This window comes from Epinephelus moara, chromosome 14 (assembly GCF_006386435.1).
Source record: "Epinephelus moara isolate mb chromosome 14, YSFRI_EMoa_1.0, whole genome shotgun sequence".
NCBI classification, from domain to species: domain Eukaryota; kingdom Metazoa; phylum Chordata; class Actinopteri; order Perciformes; family Serranidae; genus Epinephelus; species Epinephelus moara.
Genome location: NC_065519.1, coordinates 19,569,332 through 19,594,159, shown reverse-complemented (window position 1 = coordinate 19,594,159; position 24,828 = coordinate 19,569,332). Strand labels below are relative to the sequence as shown.

Below are 24,828 nucleotides of genomic sequence, written 5' to 3'. Positions count from 1 at the left end.
CAACTGGAGAGCTGTCTGTCTGTCTGTCCGCCACACATACACACAAACTGTCATCCATACGTCACAGCAGCAGTTTGTCTTCATTCCCCCAGCGCCCTGCTTGGATGCTCAGTCGACAGCAGCCTCCTTCCTGCACAGTGTGTGCCTGCCTCCTGTTTGCATCTGTTGGCACGTACACACATATACAAATCTATACACACGCCCGTTGAAGCTCTGATAATGAGTAATTAGCCGACCAAACAGGTACTGCCTTAGCTAATGGCTGAGGGTGCAGTATTGAATCTAGGAGGTAGGAAGGTGTTGCGGAAGAGAAGGATGGAGGAGGAAACTTCCTCTTTCATCATCCGATGGAATCTCAGCTTGACTTTAAGAACCACGAGGTGATGGCTGACATCCACCACAGCAGCAGTGTCCTTTTGTGACATCAGAATCACATTGTTTGATACTACAATTCATGGTTGTCATGTCACATTACTGTCACTTATCAGCATTTGGAATTGAGATTGGACATGGCTATGGTTTATATGTGTGTGACCATGCACGTGTGTGTATCTGCGTTGTCTTTTCTGTCCTTACATTGTTCCACCTCTCTTATCCTCTCTCTGTTCATATTGTGTGTATGCTTGTGGGCGTGAGAGTGTGTGTGTGTGTCAGTGCACGAGTGTATCCTTGTTATTGTGTATGTTGGGATAAATTAGTTTTCAGCTTGACTGCTTGTGTGTGTAAATGAGTTTGAAAGGCTATGTAATCACCCAAGATGGGGACTAAGTGTGCCCTGTTTGTGTGTCTGTGTGAAGGCAGCTGGACTTTAGCCAAACCCTTGCCAGGTCCTTTTTGGTACGTCCTCTCAAGAATGAAGCACGCACTTGAGTGTGCGTGTGTGTAAGTAAGAGAGAGCGTCGAGAGTCTTATAACATAATTAACATCAAGAAAATGTCAACGTCTCTCCTCCTAAGCTACAAACAAGACACAAAATGGAACAATTTTGACGTGGAGGTGGGTTATGGGGAATTCCTGTCAATGTTTTTGAAAGTGTAGCAGGCCTGATTCAACCAAACATCTGGGATGGGATGTGCCCTCTGCATAACCCCAATAACACACCCATACTCACGAATCATCCTCGAACATCCAGTTAGCTCGTTGTCTACATACAGATGGAGCTGTCCGAAATTACTACAAAGGATAGTGTTGTGTTGTGTAGTCATTGTGGGCTGTGAATAGTACGAGATCTGTATAGTCTTTTTCTGACGTAAGAGCCTTTTCACACGCTTATTCAGCTTTAACTCATTAACTCAATCATTTTCGTTCCAGGCCTGGTCACACCAGTAAGCAGTGTTGCCAACTTTTCTCATAAAAGTAGCTAGCACTAGCTCCAGAAGTTGCTTAAAGTTGACACCATGACACAGTTGAGTTGCATGTGAGACTATACTGTGGTGCACCATTTTCTCGCGCTTCCAATTCAAAGAGCAAGAGTGAAATGTAACGATAGAAACTCTCTAAAAGTAAACTCCCACATCTGTGGTGAGGGGCGTCTCCTCTCCTCCTGCCTGGCCCACACCTATTGCAGGGCACAAGAGGGGAGAGGGGGAGAGACCCCACGCTGATGGCGGAAGAGCCGAACACTGCAATTACTCTTAGCAGCATGCACGGGAATAGGCTGGGTCTATTTCTCTTTTTGTCCCTGATGGTCTGAATAAGATGCTAAATTTGTGGCTAGTCGCTTTTAAAGTCACAAAGAGGGTCCGCAAAGTAGCTGAATCTAGAAGTGGGACAATATTATTCACCACTCCCTTGGTGAAGTGGGGACTATACTTGCAGGGCAACTGAACTAGCTGGAGAGCAAATGGCTCACACTTGAGAAAGCCAGGAACATGCTAGCCCTAGTCAGTCAGGGGACCGTACCTATGTTCCCCGGGTCCTATGTTCCCCCATAATGTAGGGACTGGGAAACATAGGACCCTTTTTCCGAAAAAGATTCCCATGTTCCCTGGTTGCAGAGCATAGGTGGGGACATAGGACCTGGGGAACATAGGGATGACCCCGTCAGTCACTATATCTGTTTTCTCTGTACTGTGCCATTTACCTGCCATTCTCCGGCATTTTGGTTTTAGTGTTGCATGTCATCACATTCAGTTATTGAAGAGAGAAAAAAGCTCACCAATCTAACGAGGTTGCTAACCATTTGCTCAGTTGCTAACGTGACAGAAAGTTCAAAAGATGTACTCCTCTTTTATAAGGTTGTCTGTCCAAGCAGTGGCAGAACACTGGGGAGTGCTTCACCTTCGCACTTTGTACAAAAGCGAGATAACTTTTTGAAATGACGCGCTGCACGTTGGTTTTGTTTTATCACAACAGTATCTTCACATTAACATTAGCTAGGTAGCTAACCTCGCACTACGTTAACACATGGTTGACCACGCAATTAACAACGAGCTTACAGCGTGTACAGTGATATATGGTAACGGTAGCCTAGCTTTAAGAGTGTCAGTGACATCACCAGTGCGTTCCTGAGAAGTTCAAAGATTTTCAACAAGAAGAACTCAGAGCAGACACATATAAAAGTCAAAACATGCATTTGAAAAACTCAACAGCAACGTCTCTTTCTAGAAATCATGACCTGGGGTCTCATTTATTAAACAATGTGTACGATCCTTACTGAAAACGTACGTACAGATGAAAGCCAAAGCCAAAAGTCTGTTTTTATAGATCACAACTTTTGCTTGGGAAGTGACATACACCTTTTCCAGGCATTGTTTTGTGCGTACGCAATGTTTATAATGAGACCCCTGGTTACTCAAGATAATCCACAGACCTTGTTGTGAGCAGTTTGATGTCAAAACTATTTTCTGTCTATCGAACTACACCTACCAACTGTATAACAGTGCAGAAGTTCATCTTAGTTCAATACTGCTAACTCACCTGAGCTAGCTAAAGTTACCACTTAGCCGAGGACGACGGCATTTATGTTTACATCTCGTGTGGTCATAAGCACGCTTCCTTCTGGAGAGGCTCGGGCTCATGACAACAGAAGATGTAAACATTAATGGCATCCTGTGAATTATTTTGAGGTCATGATTTGTGCAAAGACACATTGCTGTTGGGTTTTTCAAATATATTTTGTCGGCGCATTGAGCACCACAAGCCAAGTGCCATCTACTTATATTTGAGAGAAGGCAGACATCTCTATAGCTGTTACCTCCAACACTCTGCAACACACACAAAAACAATCAAGATTGATGAATAGCACTAGAGTTCAGAGAGAAAACATGTGTTTTTCATTCTGGGGTGAACTGCCCCTTTTAAGTTTCCATTTTTTAATCGGAAATGTTTTGTTTTGCTGTCTACATTTTATCTATCATCCATCCTTGCATCCATCTATTCATCCAACGCCTTTAAACGTTCCCACGCTACCCATTGAATTCTTTTCCATTTCACTCATTCCTCCTCTCTCAATTGCTTTCTCACCATTTCCACTGTTATTTCTGCTTCTCTCTCCTCTGATATATTTAAATCATCCCCCTGGGGAGAACAGAAGCCCGCCTCAATCTGGAACCAATTGTTTTGTTCGGTTCATGAATCCAGAACCAAACCCTGACAAAAGAACTCTTGTAAGGACCGCTGTGTTATTTGTTTTTTTCCTGAGTTACAGATTGTGCTGTTATCAAAGTATTTATTGTGCTGCCGTGCTGCAGTTGTGGATGCAGAGAGAGGCCTGAAGCCTTGCAGCACATCAAAGCTGTCACAAATATGGAGTGGGGGCCAAATGGCAAGAAATGCTGTGGGCACAAATGAAATAAGCCCAAACTGTTACTGATAAGAAGCCACTTTTAACGTCTCTCTCAGTGTTGTAGTGATTGTGCTCTGCAAGTTTGGGCTACTGGTTAATATCCTCACACTTCTATCACTTTGCTGACTTCTCACAGCGACTGACTTTAGCTCCATTCACATTGTCACAGGGCGAACTAATTGGAATGAGGCATTGCAGAATGATAAGCAAGTGATTAATACGCTGAAGTTGGAATTACTCCTCCATCAAAGTAAATGAATAATAACAAACTCAGGCCTTGCTCTACTTCTGTCCCAATCAGAGGAGCCTGAGCACAGTAGCACATGTGGGATCAGGGAATTACAGATGAGAGCAGACTGCAGGATGTCGATCCCCTGGAGGTCATATTGGACAGGACCTCTGGCTGTGTGTTCATGGCTGCACATAGGTGTGTGTTTGTACATGTGCATGTGTGCATCTGTTGCAGGCTGAGCCACTCAGCTGGGAGCCTGTCAGCATATGCCAACAAGTTGAGTAATGCTGCCGAGAGTTAGCTTAGTGACTGTTGCCACCTGACCCCAATAGGTCACCTAATGACCTTTACTTCAGATGTGGAGCTGCAGACACAGGGTCCAAATTTACCAACTGCCAAGCGCCAAATGCCAGATCAATCATTAAGAGTCAGCCGCACTGCCAGCACTTTTATTATAACATTTAGACGCCTTTGTTTGTGCGCACGTACTCTGTCTTTGACCAGCAGCACAAATTAAAAAATGGCAATTTATTTCAAGCTGCATCACATTTTCGCCTACAATAAACAGGCTGCCACTGTTGTGTGTTTTGGTGACTTCTTGGCTTCTCGACCTCTCACGCGTCTCTCCTGTGCAGTCACATGCAGAGACAGGAGACAGGAGGGATCAGGGTCTGGACAGAAGCGCAGGAGGATCTCCGACTGCTCTTAAACCCATTAAGGCCACCTGGGTGTGTAGCCATGCATGGCTAGAAAGACGGCCAGGAGGTGTGCGAGTGTGTGCGTATCTGTGTGTGTACGGGCCGAGAGGTGGCCAGGAGGAGCAGCCTGTTCGGCGAGATTAGCAACCCCTCACATGTTGCATAACAGATTCCCCGTCTCGTGAAAAACCTGCCTGCATGCTGCCGCCCGCTAAGCAGGATGGCCTTTCACTAACGCCCTCTATACTCACACACACAGACACGTATGCATGCTTTGCAAATTCATTGTGCAGCCTCGCCACCAGGATGCTTTTCGGGCGCTCTTGCTTTGCATCATTTGCATGGCTATTGGTTTCTCTATTTATATCAGCGATGTGTGAGAGGAAAAGTAGCCAGACCGGCCTCCTTACTCACGCAGGTTGAGTCAAAGCCTTAACAAATGTCATTATCCAAACCAGCCTGGAGGTGATTAGGTAGTGTGCTGCTTATGGCTCTGTGTTTAGCATGGGCCTGCTGCATCCATCCAGGCCAACTGCTGTGTGTGTGTTTGTGCATATGGGCCTGGGCTTGCTGGGGGCTGTGATCCGATGGGTCCTATAACACCAAATCAAACACAGAGGGAGACGCAGCCTGCCTATTTCTCTGTCATAGTGTGTGTGAGTGTGTGTGTGTGTGTGTTTGTGAGCAGGGGGGGTTAAGTAATAAACAAGGTCTCCATGGTGACAACAGATGCAGCTGCAGCAAAGAATGAAGTTGAGTGTCAGCAGTAAGGACCCACTGTGTGCATGTTTATGTGTGTGTATGTGTGTGTGTGCGGGGAAAAACACCAGCAGTAGGGGCCCAGTGAGAATCGTAAACACCAGCAGGCCATGACTTCCACAAATAGACCTCTTAGGGAAAAAAGGAGAGCTGGAGAAGGGGGGGGAAGAAAGATGATTTCACACACAATATAAAAAGAAAGACGTGCAGCGCAAGAATGCTCGGAATGTAATGAGTTTACAATCGTACAAGGCAAATAAAAAAAACTTGCTTGCCTTAAAGAAAATGCACAAACAAGCAATCACTTGTATAAGTACATCTGAGGAAAGAAAAAAAATCAGCACATTTCTTTGCACTGGAAATCCTAAGCTCTGGCATCCACGCTTGAAATGTCAAGTTCCTCACAGAAGCACGTCGTCCGCCCTCCCCCATAGCTAAAGCGCCAACAATCTATTCATCAGTCTTCATCATCTTTCATCATTATATGGTAATCCTCCCAGCTCACTCTGGGTCTGTCTTGACAGCCCCCTGCAGTGTCTCTTTCTAGTCCTGTTGTGTGGTGAGTGTGCCATCTTGATTCACACATCCTGTCAGTGGTTCGTAATCCCTCCTTTATGGAGACAGAATAGCACGCCGCTGTCTCCCTTCAGCGCCTAACTTCAAGGCCAGATATCCGCGCAGCAGCCTCGCGATGCGTTCTCATTGTCGGAGCACCTCTGCTGGCAGTCCACATCTCACTCCAGCATGACCCCCCCCCCCCTGCTTCATGCCTAGGCTATTTTCCAATATTATTTATGCAGGGACTCTCTTTAGTCCTCTCTAAGCTGGCTTTTTCAAGGCTTTTCACTGAAGGGCTAAAAACATACAAATCCCCCCCGAAAACCCTCCGAAAAACCATATGGAGCACTATACCTTAATCAGAGCAGCCACTGTGTGTGTGCATGTGTGAGTGTGTGTGTGTTCACTAATATTAGAATAATCCCTGGTGATTATGGGAGTGGTTATTAGGATGAATATGGCAGCGGGGTTGGGTCGGGCCGAGCTGAGCTGAGCCCAGGCTGTAGTGAGAAACAGATGTCAGTTGACCCACATCTGCCGAGCATGCTGGGACGCTGGAGTGTCAGGTCACAGCTCTGATCACCTCAGGGACACTGTACATCTGGGCCCCCCAAAGACCACTGGCTTTTTCTCTTGGTTCACAGTGTCCCCAGAAAGCTGTCTGTCTCTCTCTGTCTACCTGTCTGTCTCTCTGTTGTGCCCACATACACAAATACAAAGACAAACATGTACAAATACAAATATTTCTGGCATAAAGAACAAGTTTCCGACTCTGATCTGGAGATCAAAGGTTTTGGCCAATGGATGCTCTTGGATTGTGACCCAGACTGGTAAAGTCTGGGGATGCTTGAATGTAAACACTCACTTGTGCAACACGGTTGAAAGGGAAATCAGATGAAGCTTTGGCAATGTGCTGTGAAATATCTGACTGTACTATTTATATTATTATGTATATATTGTATGTACATCTTTTGCACCTTTGACCCCGTCTCTCTGTTCATGCAGCCAGGCAGCAGCCGAGGGAGAATATGCTACATGTGATTATTGCCATAGCATATATCTTGCTGAGAGGGATATGCTAACTAACTAGGACTAGATCACACCAAGAAATAGGATTTAATTCAAACCCAGCACCAGACAAATATTGCTACATGAGGTGTCAGAGTGCGGAGTTGAAAAGTACACGGATATGTGCTAAAATAAGCCAGGAGTCAAGCTGTGAAGGTCCTGTTAGAATTAAAGGGCTTTCACACTGCTGCACGGTAACTCTGCCTCCAGTCATTTTAATGAGGGGAAGGGGTTTGACAGTGCAGTAGGGGTTACCGCCCACCTGAATGCAAACAGATTTCACTCTGCTGCGCAACGTTCATGGTATTGAACTTCTGGCGATAGCTGCCTGGCTTCGGCTGATCAAATAGAACAGGGTGGGCACTTTCTTTTTTTTTTATACTTTCTTTTTTAAAGTCACCACGTGTCTGTGTATTCATATGTACACTTGAGAAGAAAAACAAAACAAAACAAAAAAAAAAAAACAGAAAAAAATAAAAAATAAAAAATTAAATAAATAAAATAAAACCAAACCCAAAACCCAAGGGTGGGCACTTTCATGAAAGAAGACAAGACAAGTTGACAATGATGTCTGAATACAACAAGGCACCAGCAACTTGGAAGGACAACCAGAGGAACAAATTCAGATGACTGGTAAATTGTCCAAATGTGTAGAAATCTTTGGTTATTTCTGTGATGTCTTTTGTCTTCCTACAGGATGCAGCTACAAGCTAACCTGCACTTCCGCCAGTGACATTCACTGAAGCACTTGCCTGTCATTGCTGTCCTGGACCATAGTGGCAACAGTCACTTTTAAAAACGCTTTGGGGGAAATGCTCCAGTTGGTATAGTGGTTGTCAGGGTGGTTGCTGTGCAGTGGTGTGAAGGACGCAATCCTTTCTTTGGATATTATAACTTCATATTTTGTGGTTCATACATTTGGTACCATTGTTTGTATAGATTGTCCTATCAATGTCTTTTACTGCCTCTTTTTCTTTGCTCCCTTTTGTGAAGAACTTTGTACCTATGGTTTTGGAAAATGTTAAAAATAAATGCATGTCTACCAACTCACTAAAGGCCCAGCTATGAATTTTGTATGACTTCCAATTATTACAGAGTTCTGTTCATTTTCTGTAATTTCAGCCTTCCAAACCAATAGCCCCATGGATGTACAAATAGAACTGGATACAATGTTTGATGCGGGACACCATTAATTCCTATGAAAGTTGCTCTGTTGCTCATGAAGCCCAAAACATTCAATTGCCATTTTGATTCAGGTATCCTGGATGATCAGTATGAAAATTACCTGGATGATCGGCACTACTTCCGCATCATTGGGTCCATAGAGCACTAGAGACTTCTGAAGGCTACTGATGTAATCATGCAGCTTGTCTAGACTTTCCTGATGCTATCGGACCGAATGGATCAAATTCTGATAGTAAAGCACATCCTACGCATGGGGTCTGATGCTCGAAAACTCTCTTTCCCAGTGTATGTCTATGACAAATAGTCTTCCTTGGCCCAATAGCATTTTGAGACGGACCTGGAAACTGTAATTCCACTGTTTGGCCACTACAAAATTCAGCTTCAAAGCTTGGCACACTTCCCAGAGGCTTGTATACTCCCTGAACTTCCTGTTTTCTTCCATTTTTTCCTTAATATGTTCAGGTTATTTGAGGGGAGCTTTTCCTTCTAGACCTTTGATTATAGGTCAGGAGATGTAGCTTCTGGGGACATATAAAGCCCACTGAGTAACTGCATGTGACAAGAGGCTGTGCAAATAAAGTTGTCTTCCCTCAACTATTAAAGCACTGCTGCACTCATGCCCCATTTCCCAGAAAACAACTTTGTAGAAGTCAAGCAAATGCTAACAAACTTATTCTGATTAAAACATTGACATATTTTGTTCTCTCTTGGCCTTTTCTACCATTTGGTGGTTGCTGTAGTTGAGTGCAGGAGTTTTGTGTTACATTTTCATAACATTACATCACTGTAAAACATAAGAGAAAGACTTTGTGTGCAGTACTGCTGAAGGACAGATACAACATAAATGCATGTGAGAGGACTTCTGCAGTGGCTACCACTGACAAGAGAAAGGAGAGAAGCACAGATTTCCTCATGGCCAAACCAAACACTGTGGCTTTAAGTTATGGTTGCATTTACTTGAAATGATGCGGTAGACCAACACTGAGAATCAGCGAGCGCTAATTGAAAACAGCTTGCTGGAGCTCCAGCGAATACTGACTGTGGGATAGAGTCTCTTTTCCTATTGTGTTCTAATGTACTGGTTCTCTGGTCATTCCTCTGTGTTCCCAGGAGGCCTGAGGGGTTACGGTCCTAGATAGCTGGAGGGTGACTCATACAAGCCTTTCTGGCCGTCAAATGACATGTTCACACAGTGTCATATTGCCTACTAAGGAGAGGGACATCAAATATTTCATTTCCCAAGATAGCTGGCTCCAAATTGAAAAGTGAATAGCTGCAATTTTGGACTGGCTGTTACACAACAGTGCAAACTTCACAATGTTACACAATCACCTTTTGGGTATAGTCTTCTCCAATATACTAAATAGGGACATCAGTTTTGGTTAAATTTGCTTTTGAAAACCCAACACCTATTACTGGTAAGTAACCGGTTAATTTTTTTAAGAAAAATGACATGAAATACAAGAGGCCTTTCTTTTTATTGCATTGCCCCATTTACTTTGTGAGCTTTAGCACCAGATTTTAAAGTGCTATCCATTTAGAGGTGGTGAAGTTTTTATGTTTTGTGGTGTGTATGTCATGCTTTTTATTTTATTTTCTGCTGGTTTTGCTGACAGACAGCCGCTTAGCTGTGTTAACACGTGGAAACATAATGCCCACTACCCACCCTCAGATCTTCAGAGACTATCTAATACTAGCTGTGGCCACTGCAATGTGCATCACCTAGGTAAGGTGGGAGCTAGCAAGCGGCTACGCTAATTCTGTGAGTACCGCTAATAATGCTATCCTAGTGGTTGGACTCCTTTGCCGCAGAAACATGGTGGCCACCCTTCAGTCTCCCGTCTGGTAGCCCCACTTATGTATATGACTGGTGTCCTTAGATCTGTAAATATACAGATGATGCCTCTAGTGTCCAATGCAGGGAAGTGCAGCTCTTTACGAATGGATAGAAACCTGATAGAAACTACCTGTAGCTGTGGGGGAAAACATGCACTTGGAACATTACCGAGGACAAAAACAGGACCTGCCAGGTATGTTTTGTTAAATACTTAATTAGAAAGACGCATGGACGACTGAACGAGTCATAATGACGATCTGACTGTAGCTATATAAAGTATAACCATATTTTAGCAGAATAACATTACTCAGATTCACATGTTTAAAACTAAATAAACAAGTTCTTTTTAATCAAACAAATTTACTTGACAATCAACACAGGCAACTGAATTTAAAGGTGCCGTATGTAAGAATGTGGCCAAAACGGCTACTGCACTCAAATTCAAAATACTGCCGCGAGTCGTGTCCGCCCCCTCTCCCCTACAGATTCAAGGTTGCTGGACAGCGGCACGCTGGAGACTGATTTGTTTGCCCACGGGCGGCTGCCGTGGCAGGGCTGCATCGCTGTGTCCTTGTCCTTCGGTTTTCCAGTGGACCGTTCAAGCGAGTCCGGCTTCTCTGCTGCTAACGCTGCCGCCAGGATACAGCAGAGGAGGAGCTGGCTGCTATGCCGCCAGGATACAGCAGAGGAGGAGCTGGCTGCTAATGCTATGTACCGGGACACTGCTAATGCTGCTTGCCGTGCTGTCAACGTTTGTTTCTCAAAAAAATGAGTCGGGTCGATGACTCATCTGCACATGGGCTACAATGCATTATTGAAAATGAATAACAGTTGAAAGTATTCGAAATGTCCATCCCCGTCTAGCTATGATGCTAGTTAGCCAACTTTGGCTAAAGCTTACCTGTTGAGGAGAAGAGTAGGCACTTCGACATCCGATTTCAAATTCTTCTCCGCTTTCAACCGTCTCCACCATTCAAAAGCATCTCCTATATAGACCCTCGCTTTGCCTCGAGTTTTGTCTTGGCGTTTTTGAGAATACTAACGAGGTTGTTTGGGTTTAGTCACACCGTCAGCCATTGTAGCTCAGTCGTAACTGTAAAGTTGATGCTGAGACTCTACTGACTGCGTGACTGGTAGACGGCGGTGGGTGGCGCAACAGGCCAAAATACAAATTCAAAACATAAACATGATTTGCAGACCGTAATTTTTTTTTAAAAATGCGAATATTCTGGCTGTACTATTGTTGTCAGTGAGATCAGTATGTTATATTAACATTATTCCTTAGTCTCTGTGACATATTAGGATGATTTTACAACTATTTGCTTTAGATTTCTTACATATAGCTCCTTTAAGAAAATAGCCTGTTAGCCAGTTAGTGGCCTGTTAGCTAAGCTAGCACACTGTCATACAGCTGTGTTGACGTTGCAACACTGCAAGGGCACTAACAGAGCTAACAGTAGTTAACAATGCTAAAGGAGGTTTGCGACTCAAAACAGAGCTGCTTATGTTGTATTCACACTACAGGGATACAGCAACAGGCCACAAATTATTCCCTATGGAAGCCAGTGACATGAGGCAACAAACTGACACCCAGCACTTGACACTGTGGATGACGCACGCAACAAACAAAAGCTGAGCTGGCCTCAACTTTTTCCAGCATTCCAATGACACAGTTAAGCATCAGCAAATCATATGTTTTTGTTTCTAGCTGTAGCAGTGTGTTATTTAGTGAAATGTGATGTTAAAATGGGTCCCAGACATTGATCAAATCATACGTATTTTTTGACGAAATACCAACTTAAGATTGCGTCAAGTTGCTTTGTGGCAACACATTGTCACTCAGACTTGGTCACATATCGACATTTGGTCATGGACCTTCCCAGCCAGAAATGATGTGAAAAGTACCCTGGGTGTGTTGGTTAAACCCATTAAACATAACGGTGTCTAGCCACGTATCATGCCAAGGTTAAAGGCCAGCTTTTTTCATCAGTGTCTGACACCCCAAGTCAATGCCTAAGCGCTGGATTTCGATGACTTTGGAGTGAGAACAGGTTGTTCGTGGCAAGTAGCAGACACACAAAAGCCAGGGCGTAAGTACGTCAACAAGCATTTGAGCAGCATGTCAATGGCAACCCATACTGTAGCTGGTCATGCTGTTGCAGTGTTGCTCGTCGTGTGATGACAGCATTACTCAAAGGGCCAACATGGGGGGAGATGAACGGGTGGGCAGAATGTTTTCGCAGCAACACAGTTGGGTTACAATGACGTTACAAGTGGTAATTGCCGAATGAGTGGCGCTGCTAACTAACGTTACTTCCCACCAGACTTGAGTGTGGCTTGGTTGACATCCCTGAAGTTAAATGACATTAGTACATTCCTTGAATAAATAATCATCTTGCAAACAACTTACTCACTGCTTTCCTTCTTTCTCTCTACCAACTCTCTCCTTCTGTCCGCCTGTCTCTGTCTGATCTTTTCTCATTTCTCCCTGTCTAACTTCTCTCTCCTGCCTCTCCATCACTCCTCCTTGCCCTCCTCTCTCTTTCTCTTCAGCAGGATTAAGGCCCATCCTTGTCATCCCATAGGGCAGAGCCGTTTGATTGACAGCTGGGTTCAGCATCTTGACACAGGTCCGTGCCCCCGTCATCATCGCTGATCGTCCCATGCTGGCCCCTCAGAGTGACAGGCGCCCGCAGAGCCATTTACTCCCGGTGCAGCCGAAAAAAGCCCTCCTCTATCACCGCCTTTCACCGGGACTGCAGACGCGCCGCACAGACGCACACCCTCCCTCCTTCCTTTCTCTCCTCGCATTCCTTACCTCTTCTTCACAACTTATTTCCTTTATTCCCCTTCGATTTATTTGTCTCTCCCTCACCTTCCTCTTCTTGACCTCATCTAATCCTCTTTTCTCTCTCCTCTGATATCAACCTCTCCGGTATCTAATGCAGGCTACGATTAATCTAAAGGAATCTGCCAGATCTTAATTAGGGTAATTACTGTGTTTGTTTTAACTTAACACTGATGACTCCACTTGAGCTACTATCTTTGAGCAGGCCATAACAGATGGGGTGCTTAGTACTCTTTTGGGAAGGCTGACATGAGTCAGGATGGAGCTTTATGATTTTTCAGCTTGATGTTTGTCAGATTAATTTACCTCGCAAAAGTGTTTTGCAGGAACTCCTCCTAAACCTTCACCACAGATTTTAAGAAGAGGATAAACAGAAATTGCAGGCAAAATTCATCTTCTAATACAACTTATACAACATAACAGCCTGAAGCTCAGTAAAGTGTCTCCTCCTATGTTGTAGTTCACTCTAAAATTAGGGAACTCCCAGGCCACAGGAGAAAGTCATTCAAGAAACAAGTTTCTCTGCAGGCATTTCACATCCTGCTTCAAGTTTTTTGCTTGTGTAATTTCATTTCTCCCTCACCACACGGCCTCTCAATCTGAAACAAAGATACAATTCAGGTGCTTGTACGCACTGTAATATGACAGTACGGTTATGACCAAGTTACATATTGTGTGTGTGTGAGTGCAGAAGGACAGGAGGGCATCAGATGAGTACAGACTGTTTCCACCTGCCAGGTGCCTGGTCTCTAATCCCCCCTCTCTGTCTGATTAAACACACACACACACACACACACACACACACGCACAGGCGCAACAAGGTCATCTCTCTGTCAACCATACAATAGCGCTGTGTACCCATCTGGCCTATATCCTAAATACTTCCTCTTTAGAAAGCAAATAAAAAAGGAGAAGAGTGTGAACACTTGGTGCCTTAGACACAGGCCACAAGTTAGTTATTATGCTAAGTTACAACAATGCATTTTTATTCACCACTGTTTCACGCTGTCACTTCCCTGTTTGTCATCTGGGTGCTGCGGACATCATCTCGGCGACTGTGTGAGGACAGACCAGTGATTCTGTCTCGTGTCCTCTCTGTTTTGCACATCTCTGAAACACTGAGTTCACCTCAGCGAGGAAGAGGCCTCACACAATACTTTCTTTGTGTGATATCCAAAACATCTTTTAAGAACACGCGCCCTTGCAAAACCACATGAAATCCCCCCGCTGCTTTTTTACAATTCTCAAACTCTTTCTTTCTTTCCTTCCTTTCGTTCCTTTCTTTCTTCCTGTTTTCACTCTGGAATCGGACAACCTCCCCCCCGTAGTGAGTCATATCACTCGGACAATATTTTATGCCGGGAGTACAACGCTTTGATATCTAGAGGATAAGGGGGCTTTGTAGAGACAGTGACACCCATCCTCCTTCTTCTCCTCCCGCCATCTCCTCCCACTCCTCTGCTTTTCCTTCCCCTGGGGAGGTTTGGCTTCTTCTGCCCCCTTCGACGGCTTTTATGTCTGACGAGGTTCTGTGCTGCCGAGGTGAGGACGAGGTCAGGCGACTTCAAACACCGCGCTGAGGAACATCACGTCGTAAAATGAATAAAGATTAATGCAATGATGTTTGTGTACACTTGAACGCATGCCTGAACACTGTGGTTTTTGTCTTGCATTTGCTATAAATCCTTGTGGATTTGATCCCATGGACGCTGACAGTAAATGCCTCCACGCTGTAACATAATACAGAATAATGTACTGTGATAGGCCTACCATGTGTGCTGAAATATGTGCATTATTTGCTATATTTAGCATCGCAGCAGAGAGCAGTATGTATTTAACATGAATCATGGATACTGTGTGTGTGGTTTGATCAACGTTATGATAGTGTAGGAATTCCGTGTGGTGCCATGCTGTCTGCGCTGTCTCCTCTCCTCACCTGTTGAGGCTGTGATTAGATACTGTCAGCCCCCAGGGCCACAGCTATCACATACAGGTAGAGTGCGGTCAGGCTATGGCATTCCCTTATGCTGTGGGATGGGAGAGAACTGGTGAACTCCAGAAAGTGCAGACGGTGCTGAAAGTTTGTGTCACACTAATGAGCAATCTGTCAACAAGTGTGCGCTACAGGGAACTTTGGAAGGGAAAAAAAGAAACATTGAAAAAATGTAGATTATATGGTGGATATCCTTGTACGAATTCGCCTCCTAACCACACACACAAACACACACACACACACGCCACCCTCCATGATAAAGGAATTACAAAATAATCCGCCCTGTAGCAGAAATGTTTGTAGGTGTTCTCTACCTCTCAGGATTTTTTTTTCAAGTGGCAGTGTCTAGACTAAAGACTATGATATAAAGGAACAGTTCAACATAACTGTTATTAAATTTCCCCCTGAAAGCTATGAGATAATCAATATCAGTCTCATTTCAGAGTTTAATTCAGGATTTGGTAGCTTAGCATAAAGACTGGAGGATAGCCTAGTCCAAAAATTTACTTTCTTGCTCAAATAAATTGAATTTTTAATAACTTTAGTAACTGTTTTTTAAACACATTTTTATTGGAGAAAATATATAATTCACAAACATTTAACAACAAATTTTTCCCCTTAAAAGAATCAACCCCAACCCTTCCTTATACTGCCTATACAAAATATATAAAAATATATCTATATGGTGAATGATAATGCCAAATTTAGTAGTAAAATAAAATAAACACACATAGATAAAAAAAAACAACAACACACAAACAAACAAAACCCATATACATACATACATACATACATAGGCTATACAAACAAATAAGCATTCACAGAGAAAGGTACACATGGTAATATAGCCTATAACCGGTGGACTCTGGTGTTGTCTGTATGTGTTGGTATGAAGAGGCCCAGACCATGGATATCTTTGGAGGTGATCTCCGTTTATTCCTGACAGCTCTGACAGCAAGAGGTAAACACAAAATCCCCATATCAATTACAACCATATAACTCGAGCCATAGCAAAAAGGGCGGCCATGTTACATTCAATTTAGTACAATAAAACACAGGAAACACACCTGACAGTGAGAGGTAAAAACAAAATCCTCCATCAGTTACGACCATATAACTCGAGACCTTACACAAATTAAGAGACACAGGAATATGTTAGCAATATGTCAGCTTACCTCTCCTATGGAGCACAACAGCAAAAGGGGAGAGGTAAGGCAGGAGACACCCCTTTACAAGTGAGGTATCCCCAAAGGTGAACGTAGGGGTACAGAAACTGAGTATAAAATGTTCCACATATTAACTATGGAGGCCTGAGTGAGTCAGGTAATAACAACTGAAACAACTTTTGTGTAATTATAACACTTAATATTACAGATGTACATTTGATATTGTTACACATAGTGCTGCTGTATAATTGACCCTGTTACACCTATACCTTTAGTTCTTATAAACTCTTTTTTGGGGAAGGATCTTAAGCCTTTCAAAATAAAATATTAAAGCATTTTTGGGTTGACCCTTTAATGGAATATTGTAAATATTTCAAAAAAATAAATAAATTAAGGAACAGCATCCGGTCATTCATCCAGTGGCAATGGGTTGTAACCAGCACCAAATAAATAAATAAAATAAAAACAAAACAGCAACAACACATTTCACATCCCATATAGAAACGTATTAAGGACAAACAGGCTCCTGTAGTTGCACTTGACCATAAGGAAGTTAGTTTCACAATAGTCATCAGATTATTTTTGTCTTAAAACAGTTTGTGTATCTTGTCATGAGATGTCTCCCCTCTCCTCAGAATTAAATTCATATTAATCGATGTAGTTTTACCTGTTTGCTTTACAAGACAGAGCCTGTGAAGTGGAATCAAAGTATTAAAGTTTGTACCAATTTTAAACCAACTTCCTGTTGCCAGAAAATATCAACTGCGCAACTTTCCTCTACGTACGTAGCCTAATTACACACCTAACGACAGGTGTGTCAATCAGGTGGACTGAACCCAAACCTGGCGTGGACGCTTTTGTTTACACTGTATGTGCTCAAACGTTTTCTCCCGTCCGAAAGTCCACAGTGTCCGTGTAGTGGAAACCTCAACATGACGTCCTTTCATATTTATTTAACCAGGTATCAGCGACAGTTAAGGACCCTGGAGACAAGGTAGGCTTTATGGCCTGTGACGGTGGATATTTAATGAAACTGCTGAGCGTTAAGTGACTGAAGTTAGCTTCTTCTCCACAGCTTTTAAAGTATGCTGTTGTATATTGTCATAACTGTAGGATGCTAGTAGGTTATCTTGTAGTTTTGTTAGCAGAGGAGCACTCTGAGAAGCTGGCTAAAAGTTAACGTTACATCCCCAGGTAATATGTGGTCTATGTCATCAATGTTTCAGTACACATCCATGAGATTTATGCCACCTTCCCAATACAATGGAGTTTAATGGTATTTAATTTGGAAAGCACAAAATGGCCCTCCATTATACTATCATGGTTTGCAAACCTTTTCTGTCATCCCTCCTTTAGAAAACAAAAAAGTTTGTGCCCTCCCAATCCCAAATGTTTTAGCAGTTACAAACAATAATTGGGGAAGGAACTAATAAAAACTTATCCATGTTTAATTTTAGTGACATAAAGTTACTTATTCATCTTTGTTTCACTCCATATTTTTTCTCTGGTCATCCACGCCCCACCTGCAGTGACACAGTTTAAGAACCACTGCCCCAATACAGTGGAGTTGAATGAAATTTAGTTTGTAAAGGAAAAAGGTCCTGTACAATGTCCTATATCAGTAGTTCTCCAACTTTTTTCTGTCATTCTCCCCTTTAGAAATAGATAAAAGTTTGTGACCCCTCAACCCCAAATCAGTCCTTAACAATAAATGGGGAAGCACCTAAAAAAAAAAAAAAATTATCCATGTTTTATTTTAGAGAAATAAAGACATCAGCATTATTCATCTTTATTTCACTCTGTATTTTATTCCCTGGTCATCCATGCCCCCCCTGCAGCGGCCTACCGTGAAGAACCACTGCCCCAATACAATGGAGTTGAATGAAATTTAGTTTGTACAGGAAAAAAGCACCCTCATTACACTGTATAATCCACTGAACACACTGACAACTGTGAGTAATAATAAATAATGATAATAAACTTTATTTCTACAGCGCTTTTCTAAACCAGAGTTCCAAATTGCTGTACAGTACAGCACCATACACTATGAAAAACAAATAAGTTCACAGAAAATGCAATTTGAGAATTATACAGATGTATATACATATACACATATGTCCATCCATACACATATATACACTTACATACCTGTCAATACACAGACATACACATAAAGGCTTCATATATGTACATACGTGCACATACAAAATCTGTCAGTGTTATCAAAATGCCGGTCTGTACAGGTGGGTTTTTAACAACCTTTTTAAACTGCAGAACAGACTCAGCTGATTTGATGTTAAGAGCAAAGTATTTCTTAAGTAGAACGTAGTTAATTCCATTCACTTCTACTGTGTTGTGGTGGAGGCAAAAATCTCAGCAATGTCTCAGAGCGTTGGCAAATAAATCACCTGCATGTCGACATGCCACTGGGTTTAAGTGAGGAAAGATGTGTTTTTTGCATTTTGGGTGGAACAGCCCTTTAAATAAAACTGCTTCTCCCCTGAAGGTACCATAAAGCAGCCATATATCATTGACCCTGCAATCTCTTATACAAGATGGTGCCTGATTGTGCACTGAAGGGGCCCATCCTGCGAGCAGGGAGGCTGACAAAGTAGGCTTGACCCTGGGCTGAGGCTTGTTGTGGTGCTCGTCTCTGGAGGGCTTGTCTGGAGGTTGGCTGCGCTCTGTCTGGGCCGCGCTGCTCTCTAATCACCCTGACACTGCACTTACAGGGCTGACAGCTATGGCGCCAGCGAGAGGCAGAGAGAGATTGTACACGTGACAAGGCCCACCTTGGCTCCCCACTTGTTCCCTCTCAAGATAATCACTTTCTATTGATTTTCCTGGAGCACACAGATCCCTGTTACCTTTCAGCCCCTCTGATGCTGCTTGTCAAAATACCAAAGGGCCACAGCGCACAGACCTGTTACTTATTACCTTCCCTCACCCACTTAATAATTGATAATGTATGCGAATGAAAGGAGCAGGGAAGCTGCTGCTGCAGGCCGTCATTTTTGCACCGTGATCAATAATGAAACTTAATCGTAAGCACAAATTTAATCCAACCCTTTTGAAAACAATCAGGGCTATTATTGAGGTTAGGGTGTGTGTGTGTGGTGAAACATAAACCCAAACTGTGTGCGAGCATGTGTGCGCAGTCGATGCTTCATTCCTTTACAGCTCGTATCAGTGAGCTGAGGCGTCACAGCCGGCGCCCTCTGCTACTTACCTAATTAGCTGTAGGAGCCCCTGCATTATTAACAGACCCCCTAAATCATTCAGAGGGGCCCTAATGTGTGTGTGTGTGTGTGTGTGTGTGTGTGTGTGTGTGCAAGGGAACACACAGAGGGGGTACGGAGGATCACTGCGATAATGTCCCTCCCTATTCACGACATGTCAGACGTAATTATTCACCCTAGGAAGACACGGGTCCAGAACACTGGTAATGGCACTCTTCTTATCCCCTCCTCCGTCTCCTCCCCCCTTCCCCCCTCTCCCACTGCTTTTATGACTGACAAGGTGCGAGCTGGCGGAGACACACTCTATACATAGACAAATAGTGGAGGGTGATTGGTATTGTTAGACAAGAATGTTCACGTTGCAGAGGTCATGTGTTAATGCGGAGGAGATCAGCAGGAATAGATGGATAATGTTTATTTTATTGTGTACATGGATCTCATTAACGTGCGCGGCTATGTCATTTGTAGGCCTCATTTGGTTATATTACATGTAATGTACTAATCATTTTAGCGGAATATTACTGTGATAATGGCGTGAGTGCCATTTAGCTACTTTAACCACTGCATGACTCACAATTGTGGCGGCAACAGAAGCAGCAGAAGTGCTTGATGAACAGCCTAATTTGAGGAGCAAAATGCAGCTGAATCATGTTCAGCAGAATGTGGTTGTTTTCTCTAGGTTTCGCAGCTGGAAGTGGTTTGGTCCCTTTGTCAGCAGAGTCAGCAAGACACAAATGAAAAGTCAATATACATCACTTCCTCCCTCTCAGCCAATAGCTGCTATGTAAAGGGAGGGGGGTGATATTGTTCTGTATGAGATAATATTTGGCTAGGCTGGTGACCAGGAGCTCTTGCCCTCGTAATTCCACATGTGTTTACTGGAATGTGACTGTTTCCTGAAGCTCTGCAGTAGCTCTGGTATGTGGGTTGAATTCCAAAACATTGCTCCCCTTTCTTGTGGAATAGTTCGCTCTCCCACATAGATTTAGTAGAATATTATGGATGAGGAGATGATGATTTACATCTGAAGCTCTAAAATTCTTGCAGCAGAGGGCTTCAGCAGTATTGGTAGCTGCGTGTGATTTCTGCAAATGGTCATATTTTGTTAAAGAAGTGTCGTTTGTGTGACTGGAAGAAAAATTTGTGTCCTTTATTAGGTTTATGTAACTGAGCAAACAAGATGTTTTGCAGTGTTGACAAGTGCACCATCTAAAATGAGATTTACTTCTTGCAGAGACTTTAAAACATTTCAGAAACACTTCTATCCATTGATGAATTCAAGGGCATTGTAAAGAATGTGGTGCTTGTTTTTCTTGAGAGGCCACCACATCTGAATAGTTGTTGTTTCATTCTGGATTTTTGTATTATATGTTGTATTTGTTGCATTTTAATTGTGTTTTGATTGGCTGCTACGTCGGCCAGATCTCTCCTTGTAAAATAGATTTTCAATCTCAATGGGACTTCCTGGTTAAATAAATAAATGAATGAATAAAATGGGATATCAGGAAGACGATTCCCAAGCAGTCTTCCTCTGCAGTTTTACTTGTACCCCACAGTGTCAGCAGGGTGTATGGTGATCATGTAGATTCATGTATTATTGATCTTGTGTACATGTGCTAATGTATATGTCAACATATTCTCACTCCCAACTCGTCAAATACCAACGTTTAGTCAATTGACCGACATGTCACAATATGATACACTATGTATAAGGGGTGAGCGATATGGCCCTAAAATAATATCACGGTATTTCAGGCTATTTTTGCGATAACCATATTCTTCATGAAATGACAAATTAGTAAAAAAAAAAATCATTATTAATTTAAGAGCATAGAAATACAACAGAATAAGTGATATAGTTGTACAGTTTTCCTTCAAATATTCAGTAAAACTAAACAAAATGATCTCTCATTTCTTGTAAATAACAACAGTAACACAGAGGGAGATTCAGATTCTGTATACATTATTAATAGTTCAACAAAATAAAATCTACCACAAATTACATATTTAAACAGCTCCCAAATACAAAAAATGTCTCCTGGNATATAAAAATCAACAGGTGATTTCCTTCTCTTTTGGAAAAATGTCATCACTCTTGTTATCACACTGTAACCTGTGACATGCTGTTATGCTACCGTAACTATTGCACATTCACATATATGTAGGTTTTCTGTTGAGACATAAGCATCAGGTAGGTTTACATCACCAAGGGTTTATGACAAAATCACTTGACGACACTTACTTCCGTGTGCATACAGCAAAAGAGGAGAGGAAGAGATGCTGTGCTGCTGCCAGAGGAGCCACTGAATGAGTTCCCTCTGAGCGGTAACTTGCTAAAAAAAAAAGAGTCTCAGAAGTCCGGGGCTGTTCATAAAACATTCAGGACGCCACAGTTTATTCCACACTGCTGAAGCTGCTCCTCTTTTTGGAACCACCTTGGAGTCTGTAATAATTTGTAGTAATAATAAGTTGTTGCCGTGGGTAACAGTTTGACGTCAATATGTCAGCAAGTCAAAATATTGTGAGTATTACACAGGTATTAATGTGAACAAGATCATATGGCACATCCCTACTACTGTATGTACCATTCCTGCGTCACTTTTGATGTTCAGAGATGGCGTATCAGTTTACGCTTGTTACATGCATCATCTCTTCTCTTCTCAAAATAATTTCAGTTTTCACAAGAAATGTACAGTTTCTGCTCATTAAATGCATACGAAACAAACTTAGAATGTAGATTTTTTTTTAGGTTTACCTCCTTAAGTTTAGGCAACAAGGGTCCGTGGTTAGATTTAAAATAACTACACTGACTTTTGGTATTACACGGGACACGAACAGCGGGCTCCGGGGTGAAAGTCCCGAGTTTGCTTGACCAATTTGCCCCCCAATATGCCCTGAAAATTATATCACTATAATTTGCCTATCAAATGTAGAAAAATCTCCTCAAAAGCACTTTATCAATGCTAGGACTGGGAGACAAAATCGAATATGATAATATTTCTGACCAAATACCCTCTGTGATGCGACAAAGTTGGGGTGATGTCTATTTTTTTCCCCAGAAAATATTAACGCAATGAGATTTTTATCAATAATCATCAATAATGTCAATATAATGACTAAGTGGGTAAAGGCAAGCCTTAAAACAAATAGAAGAGTCTCATAAATTGATACCGTTACTTACTTTGCTGTAATTCAGCCTTTAAAACAAAGGAAGAAGTGCAATTTATGCCATATCATAATACAACAATACCCAAAATCTGAGACAATATATATAGTCTGATTTCTCGGTAACGATACAATATCTTCCTATTGCCCAGCCCTACCTCATACCACAGTAGTTACCCTTGGTGCGTCTCATACAGCCATTAAAGGATGTCTGATGCCGAGGGCCACGGACCAAGTGTGTGTATTTGATGAGCTGGGAGTGAGACCTGGTTGTATCCGTAGCTGCTTTAACACATGCAGCCTTTACCATTGTTTTCATCGCATTTAACAGGGCACGCATGAATAGAAAGTTGATATACATCCAATGATGGTAGATCAGATAATTCTGGCATCGCAACATAAGTGCTAAAGATCCATAATTCCATATTGTGCAAACAAAGGTGTTAAATTACAGCAGTGGACATGCACAACACGAGGATGCTCTGGTGTATAACGCCTCAAAATTCTGGCAACAGAGGGCTTTGATGCTATTGGTGGTTGTGTCGAACGGTCGTCTTTTGTTGGAAAAAAAATAAGGCGTTGCTTGTGTGAATGACTAAACAATTTATGTGATTAATGCCAGTGAATTTACGTGTGAAAAGGGCTAAAGGCTTTTGGCAAACGAGCGTTTTACAAGCAGTAGTGTTCTTCAGAAATGTCTCAGCCTCACCCTGCCTTGATTTTAGGATGGGTGTGAGGCTAAGTAGATTATTGGCTTTTTACTGCGAGCGCAGGATGGGAGAAAAAATGATGGTGAGAAACTGTAATGGGAAAAAGAATTAGACAAGATAAAAGTCTCACGATGTTGGGAGAGAGAGGGAGAGAGGAACACTCCTTTACATCGTTAATCTGGTCTTGCCCTCCCCCCTCTGTTTCAATTAAGAAAATTACTTTTTAGTTCAATTAACAATAATTCACGGTTAACTGAATAAAGTTTATTACACAATCAAGGCGACAACAGAGCAAGTGAGAGGGACACACACACACACACGCACACTCTTACACTTACAAGTGCACCCACAGAGACAGGGGCTCATAGCAGGTGCCAGGGCCCCTGATCTGTTGACCCATGTGAGCTCCGGTGAACTGTGGCAAGGGGAGGTGGGATCCCGGTGCGGGCTTGAAGCTGGAGGTCGGGGGAGGACGATGTTGTTATGGGATGTTAGGGAGAAATGTGTCATCACACTCTTAGATGGAGGGGCCTCTCTATCCTCTATCCTTGGCCTCAGGCAGCAGCTTGCATCACAGCGATTAGCTCCCAAACACAGACAATAACACTAGCAGCCACATCGTCATAATCGCCATTATCTCTCCCCACCGCCACCGCCACCGCCGCCGCCACCACCACCACCACCACCACCGCAAAACATGGCAGGCACTTATTTCTGGAAGCTTCCGCCCTCTTTTATGCAACTACAGATGAGCCGTCTGCCTATAAACAGTTAGAAAAATGAAATAGCGCTGCGTATGAATTGTCCTCTTTTACATTATCATACCAACAATAAGGCGTTCTGTGCTTCAACCGCGGTTCATCCTCCTTTGTTTCATCCCTCCTCCTCTTCTCCCCTCTCTCCTCCTTTCTCCCACCCCCCTCTGAAATGATTTACACTGCTACAATTATTGGGTAATCTCCACTGTCATTACTCTTAACATCTGCTCTGTCACAATGCTAAGGGCTTTTGGCTGTGCTCTGCGACAGTTATTCTATGTGCTTACAGTCCTGTGATGCAGACAGACCCCCCCACCCCTCCACTCCTCCTTTATCCACTGCTCTCTGTATGTGCTATCTGCATTACAGAGAGGAAATGGCTTTTATATGAGTGGGAGCAGTATGATGGGACGATTTGCTCGTGCTGGTGTGCGAGTGAGTGAATCCGATTGGAGAGGTGGGCCGAGCCGACAGGCGCTGCTGAGGTATCTGAAGGTCAAAGGTCGGCAGATGATCTTGAGTCAGAAGTCAAACATCAGCTGAGGGGAAACCTTTCCGTATCAGATCCCACAGAGTATGCAAAACTACCACCCACCATCCATCGTGATTTCCTCTTATGCATACACCCGTTCTCCCTCACGTGTTTCTGTCTGTCTGTCTCTCTGAATGAATAACAAGCAACCACCCAGCAGACAGGCAGTTAAGCAGGCTAACCTTTAGCGAGCCGGGAGAGGAACATTCAGAGATTTCCATCAGATTACCCTCTCCAGTTTCCATTGTGTGTGTTGGCCCCCTCCGTGGTATTCCCCCCCTCCCACCCCCCTC

The 24,828-nt window shown here is 43.0% G+C and overlaps 1 long non-coding RNA gene across 1 annotated transcript in view; it reads left to right on the top strand.

The window, feature by feature from the left end:
- Positions 1-16,999: 16,999 nt before the first annotated feature.
- Positions 17,000-24,828, top strand: part of LOC126401534 (uncharacterized) — a 221,419-nt gene continuing 213,590 nt past the window's right edge. The window contains exon 1 of the long non-coding RNA XR_007571086.1: positions 17,000-17,125. This is a non-coding gene — a long non-coding RNA (uncharacterized LOC126401534). The remainder of the gene's footprint in view (positions 17,126-24,828) is intronic.